We start from the raw sequence: 14,796 nt of genomic DNA on the forward strand, positions 1-14,796 counted from the left end.
ATAAGTATGGACTGTGTGACGTGCCTACTTGGATGCGGTCACTCATATAATCCTCCACCATTCTTTCAATGGTGAGAGAATCATATGCAGTGACAGTAGACGACATGTCCGTAATCGTTGTCAGGTCCTTCAGTCCGGACCAGATGTCAGCATCAGCAGTCGCTCCAGACTGCCCTGCATCACCGCCAGCGGGTGGGCTCGGAATTCTGAGCCTTTTCCTCGCACCCCCAGTTGCGGGAGAATGTGAAGGAGGAGATGTTGACAGGTCGCGTTCCGCTTGACTTGACAATTTTCTCACCAGCAGGTCTTTCAACCCCAGCAGACTTGTGTCTGCCGGAAAGAGAGATCCAAGGTAGGCTTTAAATCTAGGATCGAGCATGGTGGCCAAAATGTAGTGCTCTGATTTCAACAGATTGACCACCCGTGAATCCTTGTTAAGCGAATTAAGGGCTCCATCCACAAGTCCCACATGCCTAGCGGAATCGCTCCGTGTTAGCTCCTCCTTCAATGTCTCCAGCTTCTTCTGCAAAAGCCTGATGAGGGGAATGACCTGACTCAGGCTGGCAGTGTCTGAACTGACTTCACGTGTGGCAAGTTCAAAGGGCAGCAGAACCTTGCACAACGTTGAAATCATTCTCCACTGCGCTTGAGACAGGTGCATTCCACCTCCTATATCGTGCTCAATTGTATAGGCTTGAATGGCCTTTTGCTGCTCCTCCAACCTCTGAAGCATATAGAGGGTTGAATTCCACCTCGTTACCACTTCTTGCTTCAGATGATGGCAGGGCAGGTTCAGTAGTTTTTGGTGGTGCTCCAGTCTTCTGTACGTGGTGCCTGTACGCCGAAAGTGTCCCGCAATTCTTCTGGCCACCGACAGCATCTCTTGCACGCCCCTGTCGTTTTTTAAATAATTCTGCACCACCAAATTCAAGGTATGTGCAAAACATGGGACGTGCTGGAATTTGCCCATATTTAATGCACACACAATATTGCTGGCGTTGTCCGATGCCACAAATCCACAGGAGAGTCCAATTGGGGTAAGCCATTCCGCGATGATCTTCCTCAGTTGCCGTAAGAGGTTTTCAGCTGTGTGCGTATTCTGGAAGGCGGTGATACAAAGCGTAGCCTGCCTAGGAAAGAGTTGGCGTTTGCGAGATGCTGCTACTGGTGCCGCCGCTGCTGTTCTTGCGGCGGGAGTCCATACATCTACCCAGTGGGCTGTCACAGTCATATAGTCCTGACCCTGCCCTGCTCCACTTGTCCACATGTCCGTGGTTAAGTGGACATTGGGTACAGCTGCATTTTTTAGGACACTGGTGACTCTTTTTCTGAGGTCTGTGTAAATTTTCGGTATCGCCTGCCTAGAGAAATGGAACCTAGATGGTATTTGGTACCGGGGACACAGTACCTCCAACAAGTCTCTAGTTGGCTCTGCAGTAATGATGGATACCGGAACCACGTTTCTCACCACCCAGGATGCCAAGGCCTCAGTTATCCGCTTTGCAGTAGGATGACTGCTGTGATATTTCATCTTCCTCGCAAAGGACTGTTGGACAGTCAATTGCTTGGTGGAAGTAGTAAAAGTGGTCTTACGACTTCCCCTCTGGGATGACCATCGACTCCCAGCAGCAACAACAGCAGCGCCAGCAGCAGTAGGCGTTACACGCAAGGATGCATCGGAGGAATCCCAGGCAGGAGAGGACTCGTCAGAATTGCCAGTGACATGGCCTGCAGGACTATTGGCATTCCTGGGGAAGGAGGAAATTGACACTGAGGGAGTTGGTGGGGTGGTTTGCGTGAGCTTGGTTACAAGAGGAAGGGATTTACTGGTCAGTGGACTGCTTCCGCTGTCACCCAAAGTTTTTGAACTTGTCACTGACTTATTATGAATGCGCTGCAGGTGACGTATAAGGGAGGATGTTCCGAGGTGGTTAACGTCCTTACCCCTACTTATTACAGCTTGACAAAGGGAACACACGGCTTGACACCTGTTGTCCGCATTTCTGTTGAAATACCTCCACACCGAAGAGCTGATTTTTTTGGTATTTTCACCAGGCATGTCAACGGCCATATTCCTCCCACGGACAACAGGTGTCTCCCCGGGTGCCTGACTTAAACAAACCACCTCACCATCAGAATCCTCCTGGTCAATTTCCTCCCCAGCGCCAGCAACACCCATATCCTCCTCATCCTGGTGTACTTCAACACTGACATCTTCAATCTGACTATCAGGAACTGGACTGCGGGTGCTCCTTCCAGCACTTGCAGGGGGCGTGCAAATGGTGGAAGTCGCATGCTCTTCACGTCCAGTGTTGGGAAGGTCAGGCATCGCAACCGACACAATTGGACTCTCCTTGTGGATTTGGGATTTCGAAGAACGCACAGTTCTTTGCGGTGCTACTGCTTTTGCCAGCTTGAGTCTTTTCATTTTTCTAGCGAGAGGCTAAGTGCCTCCATCCTCATGTGAAGCTGAACCACTAGCCATGAACATAGGCCAGGGCCTCAGCCGTTCCTTGCCACTCCGTGTGGTAAATGGCATATTGGCAAGTTTACGCTTCTCCTCCGACAATTTTATTTTAGGTTTTGGAGTCCTTTTTTTACTGATATTTGGTGTTTTGGATTTGACATGCTCTGTACTATGACATTGGGCATCGGCCTTGGCAGACGACGTTGCTGGCATTTCATCGTCTCGGCCATGACTAGTGGCAGCAGCTTCAGCACGAGGTGGAAGTGGATCTTGATCTTTCCCTAATTTTGGAACCTCAACATTTTTGTTCTCCATATTTTAATAGGCACAACTAAAAGGCACCTCAGGTAAACAATGGAGATGGATGGATACTAGTATACAATTATGGACGGACTGCCGAGTGCCGACGCAGAGGTAGCTACAGCCGTGAACTACCGTACTGTACTGTGTCTGCTGCTAATATAGACTGGTTGATAAAGAGATGTAGTAGTATGTATAAGTATAAAGAAGAAAGAAAAAAAAACCACGGGTAGGTGGTATACAATTATGGACGGACTGCCGAGTGCCGACACAGAGGTAGCTACAGCTGTGGACTACCGTACTGTACTGTGTCTGCTGCTAATATAGACTGGTTGATAAAGAGATGTAGTAGTATGTATAAGTATTAAGAAGAAAGAAAAAAAAACCACGGGTAGGTGGTATACAATTATGGACGGACTGCCGAGTGCCGACACAGAGGTAGCTACAGCCGTGGACTACCGTACTGTACTGTGTCTGCTGCTAATATAGACTGGTTGATAAAGAGATGTAGTAGTATGTATAAGTATAAAGAAGAAAGAAAAAAAAACACGGGTAGGTGGTATACAATTATGGACGGACTGCCGAGTGCCGACACAGAGGTAGCTACAGCCGTGGACTACCGTACTGTACTGTGTCTGCTGCTAATATAGACTGGTTGATAAAGAGATGTAGTAGTATGTATAAGTATAAAGAAGAAAGGGAAAAAAACCACGGGTAGGTGGTATACAATTATGGACGGACTGCCGAGTGCCGACACAGAGGTAGCTACAGCCGTGAACTACCGTACTGTACTGTGTCTGCTGCTAATATAGACTGGTTGATAAAGAGATGTAGTAGTATGTATGTATAAAGAAGAAAGAAAAAAAAACCTCGGGTAGGTGGTATACAATTATGGTCGGACTGCCGAGTGCCGACACAGAGGTAGCTACAGCCGTGAACTACCGTACTGTACTGTGTCTGCTGCTAATATAGACTGGTTGATAAAGAGATGTAGTAGTATGTATGTATAAAGAAGAAAGAAAAAAAAACCTCGGGTAGGTGGTATACAATTATGGACGGACTGCTGAGTGCCGACACAGAGGTAGCTACAGCCGTGAACTACCGTACTGTACTGTGTCTGCTGCTAATATAGACTGGTTGATAAAGAGATGTAGTAGTATGTATGTATAAAGAAGAAAGAAAAAAAAACCTCGGGTAGGTGGTATACAATTATGGACGGACTGCCGAGTGCCGACACAGAGGTAGCTACAGCCGTGAACTACCGTACTGTACTGTGTCTGCTGCTAATATAGACTGGTTGATAAAGAGATGTAGTAGTATGTATGTATAAAGAAGAAAGAAAAAAAAACCACGGGTAGGTGGTATACAATTATGGACGGACTGCCGAGTGCCGACACAGAGGTAGCTACAGCCGTGGACTACCGTACTGTACTGTGTCTGCTGCTAATATAGACTGGTTGATAAAGAGATGTAGTAGTATGTATGTATAAAGAAGAAAGAAAAAAAAACCACGGGTAGGTGGTATACAATTATGGATGGACTGCCGAGTGCCGACACAGAGGTAGCTACAGCCGTGAACTACCGTACTGTGTCTGCTGCGACTGGATGATAAAATAAGAATTTACTTACCGATAATTCTATTTCTCGGAGTCCGTAGTGGATGCTGGGGTTCCTGAAAGGACCATGGGGAATAGCGGCTCCGCAGGAGACAGGGCACAAAAAGTAAAGCTTTAGGATCAGGTGGTGTGCACTGGCTCCTCCCCCTATGACCCTCCTCCAAGCCTCAGTTAGGATACTGTGCCCGGACGAGCGTACACAATAAGGAAGGATTTATGAATCCCGGGTAAGACTCATACCAGCCACACCAATCACACTGTACAACCTGTGATCTGAACCCAGTTAACAGTATGATAACAGCGGAGCCTCTGAAAGATGGCTCACAACAATAATAACCCGATTTTTGTAACTATGTACAAGTATTGCAGATAATCCGCACTTGGGATGGGCGCCCAGCATCCACTACGGACTCCGAGAAATAGAATTATCGGTAAGTAAATTCTTATTTTCTCTATCGTCCTAGTGGATGCTGGGGTTCCTGAAAGGACCATGGGGATTATACCAAAGCTCCCAAACGGGCGGGAGAGTGCGGATGACTCTGCAGCACCGAATGAGAGAACTCCAGGTCCTCCTTAGCCAGGTTATCAAATTTGTAGGATTTTACAAACGTGTTTGCCCCTGACTAAATAGCCGCTCGGCAAAGTTGTAAAGCCGAGACCCCTCGGGCAGCCGCCCAAGATGAGCCCACCTTCCTTGTGGAATGGGCATTTACATATTTTGGCTGTGGCAGGCCTGCCACAGAATGTGCAAGCTGAATTGTATTACACATCCAACTAGCAAGAGTCTGCTTAGAAGCAAGAGCACCCAGTTTGTTGGGTGCATACAGGATAACAGCAAGTCAGTTTTCCTGACTCCAGCCGTCCTGGAACCTATATTTTCAGGGCCCTGACCACATCTAGCAACTTGGAGTCCTCCAAGTCCCTAGTAGGCGCAAGACACCACAATAAGCTGGTTCAGGTGAAACACTGACACCACCTTAGGGAGAGAACTGGGGACGAGTCCGCAGCTCTGCCCTGTCCGAATGGACAAACAGATATGGGCTTTTTTGAGAAAAAAACCACCAATTTTACACTCGCCTGGTCCCGGCCAGGTCCAAGAGCATGTTCACTTTTCATGTGAGATGCTTCAAATCCACAGATTTGACTGGTTTTAAACCAATGTGTTTTGAGGAATCCCAGAACTACGTTGAGATCCCACAGTGCCACTGGAGGCACAAAAGGGGGTTGTATATGCAATACTCCCTTGACAAACTTCTGGACTTCAGGAACTGAAGCCAATTCTTTCTGGAAGAAAAATCGACAGGGCCGAAATTTGAACCTTAATGGACCCCAATTTGAGGCCCATAGACACCCCTGTTTGCAGGAAATGCAGGAATCGACCGAGTTGAAATTTCTTCGTGGGGCCTTCCTGGCCTCACACCACGCAACATATTTTCGCCACATGTGGTGATAATGTTGTGCGGTCACCTCCTTTCTGGCTTTGACCAGGGTAGGAATGACCTCTTCCTGAATGCCTTTTCCCTTAGGATCCGGCGTTCCACCGCCATGCCGTCAAACGCAGCTGCGGTAAGTCTTGGAACAGACATGGTACTTGCTGAAAAAAGTCCCTTCTTAGCGGCAGAGGCCATAAGTCCTCTGTGAGCATCTCTTGAAGTTCCGGGTACCAAGTCCTTCTTGGCCAATCCGGAGCCATGAGTATAGTTCTTACTCCTCTACGTCTTATAATTCTCAGTACCTTAGGTATGAAAAGCAGAGGATGGAACACATACACCGACTGGTACACCCACGGTGTTACCAGAACGTCCACAGCTATTGCCTGAGGGTCTCTTAACCTGGCGCAATACCTGTCCCGTTTTTTGTTCAGACGGGACGCCATCATGTCCACCTTTGGTAATTCCCAACGGTTTACAATCATGTGGAAAACTTCCCCATGAAGTTCCCACTCTGCCGGGTGGAGGTCGTGCCTACTGAGGAAGTCTGCTTCCCAGTTTCCATTCCCGGAATGAAACACTGCTGACGGTGCTATCACATGATTTTCCGCCCAGCGAAAAGTCCTTGCAGTTTTTGCCACTGCCCTCCTGCTTCTTGTGCCGCCCTGTCTATTTACGTGGGCGACTGCCGTGATGTTTTATCCCACTGGATCAATACCGGCTGACCTTGAAGCAGAGGTCTTGCTAAGCGTAGAGCATTATAAATTTACCCTTAGCTATATTTATGTGGAGAAAAGTCTCCAGACTTGATCACACTCCCTGGAAATTTTTTCCTTGTGTGACTGCTCCCCAGCCTCTCGGGCTGGCCTCCGTGGTCACCAACATCCAAAACTGAATGCCGAATCTGCGGCCCTCTAGAAGATGAGCACTCTGTAACCACCACAGGAGAGACACCCTTGTCCTTGGATATAGGGTTATCCGCTGATGCATCTGAAGATGCGATCCGGACCATTTGTCCAGCAGATCCCACTGAAAAGTTCTTGCATGAAATCTGCCGACTGGAATTGCTTCGAAGGAAGTCACCATTTTTTTACCATGGCCCTTGTGCAATGATGCACTGATTTTAGGAGGTTCCTGACTAGCTCGGATAACTCCCTGGCTTTCTCTTCCGGGAGAAACACCTTTTTCTGGACTGTGTCCAGAATCATCCCTAAGCACAGGAGACTTGCTGTCGGGATCAGCTGCGAATTTGGAATATTTAGAATCCACCCCTGCTGTTGTAACAGTATCCGAGATAGTGCTACTCCGACCTCCAACTGTTCCCTGGACTTTGCCCTTATCAGGAGATCGTCCAAGTAAGGGATAATTAAGACGCCTTTTCTTCGAATAAGAACCATCATTTCGGCCATTACCTTGGTAAAGACCCGGGGTGCCGTGGACAATCCAAACGGCAGCGTCTGAAACTGATAGTGACAGTTCTGTACCACGAACCTGAGGTACCCTTAGTGATAAGGGCAAATTTGGGACATGGAGGTAAGCATCCCTGATGTCTCGGGACACCATATAGTCCCCTTCTTCCCGGTTCGTTATCACTGCTCTGAGTGACTCCATCTTGATTTGAACCTTTGTAAGTGTTCAAATTTTTTTAGATTTAGAATAGGTCTCACCTAGCCTTCTGGCTTCAGTACCACAATATAGTGTGGAATAATACCCCTTTTCTTGTTGTAGGAGGGGTAATTTAATTATCACCTGCTGGGAATACAGCTCGTGAATTGTTTCCCATACTGCCTCCTTGTCGGAGGGAGACCTTGGTAAAGCAGACTTCAGGAGCCTGCGCAGGGGAAACGTCTCGACATTCCAATCTGTACCCCTGGGATACTACTTGTAGGATCCAGGGGTCCTGTACGGTCTCAGCGTCCTGCTGAGAGCTTGTCAGAAGCGGTGGAACGCTTCTGTTCCTGGGAATGGGCTGCCTGCTGCAGTCTTCTTCCCTTTCCTCTATCCCTGGGCAGATATGACTCTTATAGGGACGAAAGGACTGAAGCTGAAAAGACGGTGTCTTTTTCTGCAGAGATGTGACTTAGGGTAAAAACGGTGGATTTTCCAGCAGTTGCCGTGGCCACCAGGTCCGATGGACCGACCCCAAATAACTCCTCTTCCTTTATACGGCAATACACCTTTGTGCCGTTTGGAATCTGCATCACCTGACCACTGTCGTGTCCATAAACATCTTCTGGCAGATATGGACATCGCACTTACTCTTGATGCCAGAGTGCAAATATCCCTCTGTGCATCTCGCATATATAGAAATGCATCCTTTAAATGCTCTATAGTCAATAAAATACTGTCCCTGTCAAGGGTATCAATATTTTTAGTCAGGGAATCCGACCAAGCCACCCCAGCTCTGCACATCCAGGCTGAGGCGATCGCTGGTCGCAGTATAACACCAGTATGTGTGTATATACTTTTTATGATATTTTCCAGCCACCTGTCAGCTGGCTCCTTGAGGACGGCCCTATCTATAGACGGTACCGCCACTTGTTCTGATAAGCGTGTGAGCGCCTTATCCACCCTAAGGGGTGTTTCCCAACGCGCCCTAACTTCTGGCGGGAAAGGGTATACCGCCCATATTTTCTATCGGGGGGAACCCACGCATCATCACACACTTCATTTAATTTATCTGATTCAGGAAAAACTACGGTAGTTTTTTCACATCCCACATAATACCCTCTTTTGTGGTACTTGTAGTATCAGAAATATGTAACACCTCCTTCATTGCCCTTAACGTGTGGCCCTAATAAGGAATACGTTTGTTTATTCACCGTCGACACTGGATTCAGTGTCCCTGTCTGTGTCTGTGTCGACCGACTAAAGTAAACGGGCGTTTTAAAACCCCTGACGGTGTTTTTGAGACGTCTGGACCGGTACTAATTGTTTGTCGGCCGTCTCATGTCGTCAACCGACCTTTCCGCGTGTTGACATTATCACGTAATTCCCTAAATAAGCCATCCATTCCGGTGTCGACTCCCTAGAGAGTGACATCACCATTACAGGCAATTTCTCCGCCTCCTCACCAACATCGTCCTCATACATGTCGACACACACGTACCGACACACAGCACACACACAGGGAATGCTCTGATAGAGGACAGGACCTACTAGCCCTTTGGAGAGACAGAGGGAGAGTTTGCCAGCACACACCAAAAACGCTATAATTATATAGGGACAACCTTATATAAGTGTTTTCCCTTATAGCATCTTTTTTATATATTTCTAACGCCAAATTAGTGCCCCCCCTCTCTGTTTTAACCCTGTTTCTGTAGTGCAGTGCAGGGGAGAGCCTGGGAGCCTTCCCTCCAGCCTTTCTGTGAGGGAAAATGGCGCTGTGTGCTGAGGAGATAGGCCCCGCCCCTTTTTCGGCGGCCTCGTCTCCCGCTCTTAACGGATTCTGGCAGGGGTTAAATATCTCCATATAGCCCCCGGAGGCTATATGTGAGGTATTTTTAGCCAAACATAGGTTTTCATTGCCTCCCAGGGCGCCCCCCTCCCAGCGCCCTGCACCCTCAGTGACTGCCGTGTGAAGTGTGCTGAGAGGAAATGGCGCACAGCTGCAGTGCTGTGCGCTACCTTAAGAAGACTGAGGAGTCTTCATGCCGCCGATTCTGGACCTTCTTCTTGTTTCAGCATCTGCAAGGGGGCCGGCGGCGAGGCTCCGGTGACCATCCAGGCTGTACCTGTGATCGTCCCTCTGGAGCTAATGTCCAGTAGCCAAAGAAGCCAATCCATCCTGCACGCAGGTGAGTTCACTTCTTCTCCCCTAAGTCCCTCGTTGCAGTGATCCTGTTGCCAGCAGGACTCACTGTAAAATAAAAAAACTAAGCTAAACTTTTCTAAGCAGCTCTTTAGGAGAGCCACCTAGATTGCACCCTTCTCGGCCGGGCACAAAAATCTAACTGAGGCTTGGAGGAGGGTCATAGGGGGAGGAGCCAGTGCACACCACCTGATCCTAAAGCTTTACTTTTTGTGCCCTGTCTCCTGCGGAGCCGCTATTCCCCATGGTCCTTTCAGGAACCCCAGCATCCACTAGGACGATAGAGAAATAATGATATAAAAAATATATATATATCACTACTGCAGCCGGACAGGTATATATTATATAATGACGGACCTGCTGGACACTGTCTGTCAGCAGAATGAGTTTTTTATAGAATAAAAAAAAAAACACCACACAAGTGAAGTCACACGACGAGTGTTTAACTTTTTCAGGCAATCACAATATAGTATACTACTAACTATACTGGTGGTCAGTGTGGTCAGGTCACTGGTCAGTCACACTGGCAGTGGCACTCCTGCAGCAAAAGTGTGCACTGTTTAATTTTAATATAATATGTACTCCTGGCTCCTGCTATAACCTATAACTGGCACTGCAGTGCTCCCCAGTCTCCCCCACAATTATAAGCTGTGTGAGCTGAGCACAGTCAGATATATATACATAGATGATGCAGCACACTGGGCTGAGCAGTGCACACAGATATGGTATGTGACTGAGTCACTGTGTGTATCGTTTTTTTTCAGGCAGAGAACGGATATATTAAATAAAACTGCACTGTCTGGTGGTCACTGTGGTCAGTCACTAGTAAACTCTGCACTCTCTACACTTCTACAGTACTCCTAAGCTCCAGTAAATCAGGTCAATCTCTCTCTCTCTCTCTTCTAATCTAAATGGAGAGGACGCCAGCCACGTCCTCTCCCTATCAATCTCAATGCACGTGTGAAAATGGCGGCGACGCGCGGCTCCTTATATAGAATCCGAGTCTCGCGAGAATCCGACAGCGTCATGATGACGTTCGGGCGCGCTCGGGTTAACCGAGCAAGGCGGGAGGATCCGAGTCTGCTCGGACCCGTGAAAAAAACCATGAAGTTCGGGCGGGTTCGGATTCAGAGAAACCGAACCCGCTCATCTCTACTGAAAACATAGTCAACAGTTAATTAAAAATACAGATGCACGCACACACGCACGCATGCACACACACATATATAAACTAGTATATATGCGCAGAACGATGAGGTCCTCTGGCTAAGTTCTGTCCTATCGCTCTGCAGTGAGAGCCATTGGAAGGGTGGAGATGGGACAGACCTTACTATTATGCCAACCTGCTGTGACTAGACACCTCTATATCAGGTTTCCATAAAAGGATCTAATCTGTATGTGGCATTTTAAAGAGATAAGTGTATGGATTTTTCAAATCTCACCCCACCACGCCCGCAGCTTATCTCTCTGACGTCCCGGCAGTCACTCGATCGGTATCCAAGCTGTCTGATGAGTTTTGGAATTCCGGCATCTCTCTTTTGACAGCCAGGATCCTGACCAGGGTGGTCATTCCGAGTTGTTTGCTCGTTGCCGATTTTCGCTATGCTGGGATTTGGTGCTAAATGCGCATGCGCATAGTACGCAGCGTGCATGCGCTTAGTTATTTTACTAAAAACGTAGCAGTTTTGCTGTGGCTTCAGCTGCGCTTTTCAGTCGCACAGCTGATCGGTGTGTGATTGACAAGAAAGGGGCATTTCTGGGTGGTAACTGAGCATCTTCCGGGAGTGTGCTAAAAAACGCAGGCGTGTCAGGGAAAAATGCGGGAGTGTCTGGAGAAACGGGGGAGTGGCTGGCCGAACGCAGAGCGTGTTTGTGACGTCAAACCAGGAACTAAACGGACTGAGCTGATCGCAATCTGTGAGTAGGTCTGGAGCTACTCAGAAACTGCAAATAATTATTTAGTAGCAGTTTTGCTAATCTTTCGTTCGCAATTCTGCTATGCTAAGATACACTCCCAGAGGGCGCCGGCCTAGCGTGTGCAATGCTGCTAAAAGCAGCTAGCGAGCGAACAACTCAGAATGAGGGCCCATATACCATTTCCCCAATGCCGTAGGTAAGATAATATTTTGAGGTGTAAAAAAAACAATAAATCTGTGACAACTTTTCATTGTTGATAAATTTTATGAAAATACCTGGTTAATATAAAACCTTTGATACTGTAGAGCTGAATTAAACACAGAGTAATTAAAATATAATTATGCCAAAAAGTAAATTATTGTGCTCTTTCATGCTGTGTCACTGTTTTAATTCCAGTTTGTAATAAATGTAATTTTTTTAAACTTACTGTATTTACCTCAGTTTGACAACTTACATTTTTTCCCTTATATGCAATAATTAGGCCTGTACCTTAACTATCAATTTCATAATCTCTAATAGATAAAGAAATCGATGTATCAATGCTGATTAGAATGAAGAAAAAAAATTAAGGATGGGAATATGAAAAATAATGAATAAAATAGTGCATTCTTCTTTGTAGTTAAATACTATAGCCCGTGGCAAATTTTACCTATGGGCTGCAGGATTGGAGTACCCCTGTCAGTGCAGTCTGTGACTGCACTGACTTCACTGTGACTGGCAGTGAAGTCCTAGTTCTCAGTCACTGACACACAAGGCAGAGCCATTGGGAGGTGTTTCCTGCTTCTGGGACTGCCAGACCAGACTGCGATAAGTAGAGACCTGACTTCCTGTAGGAAGCCACTCCCTGCCTCTGGCGCAGCACAGTCTGTCTTCTATGGGCTGCAGCTGATGCAGTCCATAGAAGTTGGAGGTTTGTGCATGCGCAGTCGCACCACGGCTTCTGGGCATGCACTGCCAGATCCATTGCACGGTACCAGGACCCGGCTCTCCTCCTGTCCTGTCAGTGGCAGTACCCCTACTAATCTAAGTAGGAGCCGCCGCTGACTGTAGCATTGACATTTGTTGTGTAAAATTTCATAAGCCCAGGATACAAATCCTGCTATATATCTAAGGAATCTGTCCGCTTTTTCTAGACCTGTAATACAGTCACAAATGAATATTCCCTACACATAAAAGTCAATGTGATAGGAGGACAGCACAATTTAATTTGGGGAACACATTAGGTTCTTGCTCTAAAAAAATAACTACAGCCGTGAATTTGTAATATGAAAGATGTTATTGTCTTACATATCAAAACAGATTTTTAATGATCTTTTACATATTTTTAATAACGATTTTGCTTATCATATTTTAATTAACTGGAATTAGGTTATCAACCTTCAAGACCACGCTTAAAATCAAGGAGAATATATTTAAAATGTACCAAGTGTCAGTCTATAAAGATATCACTGAAACCACTATAAGGGGTAATTTTACCAAATGTTGATTTTGATCGATTTATGTTGTGTTTCAGGGTTTAAATTACACATTTACTAACAGATGATTTTATTACATTGTTTTTAAAAACCAATGTCACAGATCGCCTGTTAGCAAATGTGTGATTTATACCCTGAAATGGGTGTGATAGGTAATCCAGGCGTTTGGTATGCCAGCGGTCACATGACCAACCGCTGCTTCCTGATTTTTAAAATGCTGATATGGTATGGGGTAAATAATTTGCCCCTTGTCTGCGCCCTGCCCTAACCTGCCTGGGGTGGTGCTAAAGGTAATCACAGGTGGTGGCGGCTAGGGCTAAGACTCGGGGAGGGTGGTGGTGGCTACAGCTAACCCTCCCTCGTAGTGCATATCCCTAACCCCCCACCGGACCCTTAATCTAATCCTTACCCCAATACTTTGGCATGCCAGTGGTCGGGCTCCTGGCATCAGGATTCAAGGTGGTGTCGGTATACCAGCGTTGGTCACCTGCTCGGCAGCATCTTCACCGCTCGGATGCTGGCCACATCCACCATGAAACACAACATTGATGTTGATCAATTTAAATAGATTTAAACTCTCTCAAACTCTCTCAATTTTTAGTAGATTTAGCCTTCACCGAGATCAAAATTGCTTTCCCCTCCCCCTCCCTTTATCATGACTAGCATAGTTGTTTGTTTGACTATGTTTCCCACCCTCTCATTTACAATACCATGTTCAGCTCAGCTCTGGACTCTCTTTCATTGGAACTGACAATATTTTTTTCTGGACAAAAATAACCTTGAGGTCTGTGTCTATTGGTGGTCATTCTGAGTTGTTCGCTCGCTGCTATTTTTAGGAGAATTGCTAATAGGCTAAAATCCGGCAGTTCTGTGCATGCGTAAGCAATTTTACACAAAACTATGCTATTTTACTCACAGGCGAACTAAGCTTTTCAGTCGCTCTGTTGATCGGAGAATGATTGACAGGAAGTGGGTGTTTCTGGGTGGTAACTGAGCGTTTTCCGGGAGTGTGCTAAAAAAACGTAGGCGTGCCAGCAGAAAACGCAGGAGTGGCTGGAGAAACGGGGGAGTGGCTGGCCGGATGCTGGGCGTGTTTGTGACGTCAAACCAGGAACTAAACGGACTGAGGTGATCGCAATCTCGGAGTAGGTCTGGAGCTACTCAGAAACTGCAAGGGAATACTTAATAGCAGAATTGCTAATCTTTCGTTAGCAATTCTGCTATGCTAAGATACACTCCCAGAGGGCGGCGGCTTTGTGTTTGCATTTCTGCTAAAAGTAGCTAGCGAGCGAACAACTCGGAATGACCACCCTTGCCCATTGCTGATTCATTTGCACACTTCTCCTATGCACATACAGTACAGATTGGATAAGAAATACATTAGATTCAAATAAACAAACAAACAAACAAACAGGGTCTATATCTCATAAAATGATATTAATATGCCATACTGTACACCTAATATTGTATGTATCAGATCTGTGTATAGGAGATCTACAGTGTAAATCTGCCTACAACATTGTTAAATAGTTTAAATGTGTATTACAGAACAGAAGTGTTCTGTCATTATTTTTGGATACTAAGGTCTGTGAGAATTGAATATGCTTCTGACTTGTCTTCCAAATACCATTGTAAATCATTTTAATAGCCTGCAATGACATGCAACAGACATATTGATTCTGCAAGTACTGGCTGAATGTCAGTAATGCATAAAAAAAATAAAAAATAAATTAAAAAGCCAAGCATCAAATCGTTATGTCTAAACTGTTGTATGGCTTAT

This window comes from Pseudophryne corroboree, chromosome 12 (assembly GCF_028390025.1).
Source record: "Pseudophryne corroboree isolate aPseCor3 chromosome 12, aPseCor3.hap2, whole genome shotgun sequence".
NCBI classification, from domain to species: Eukaryota; Metazoa; Chordata; class Amphibia; order Anura; family Myobatrachidae; genus Pseudophryne; species Pseudophryne corroboree.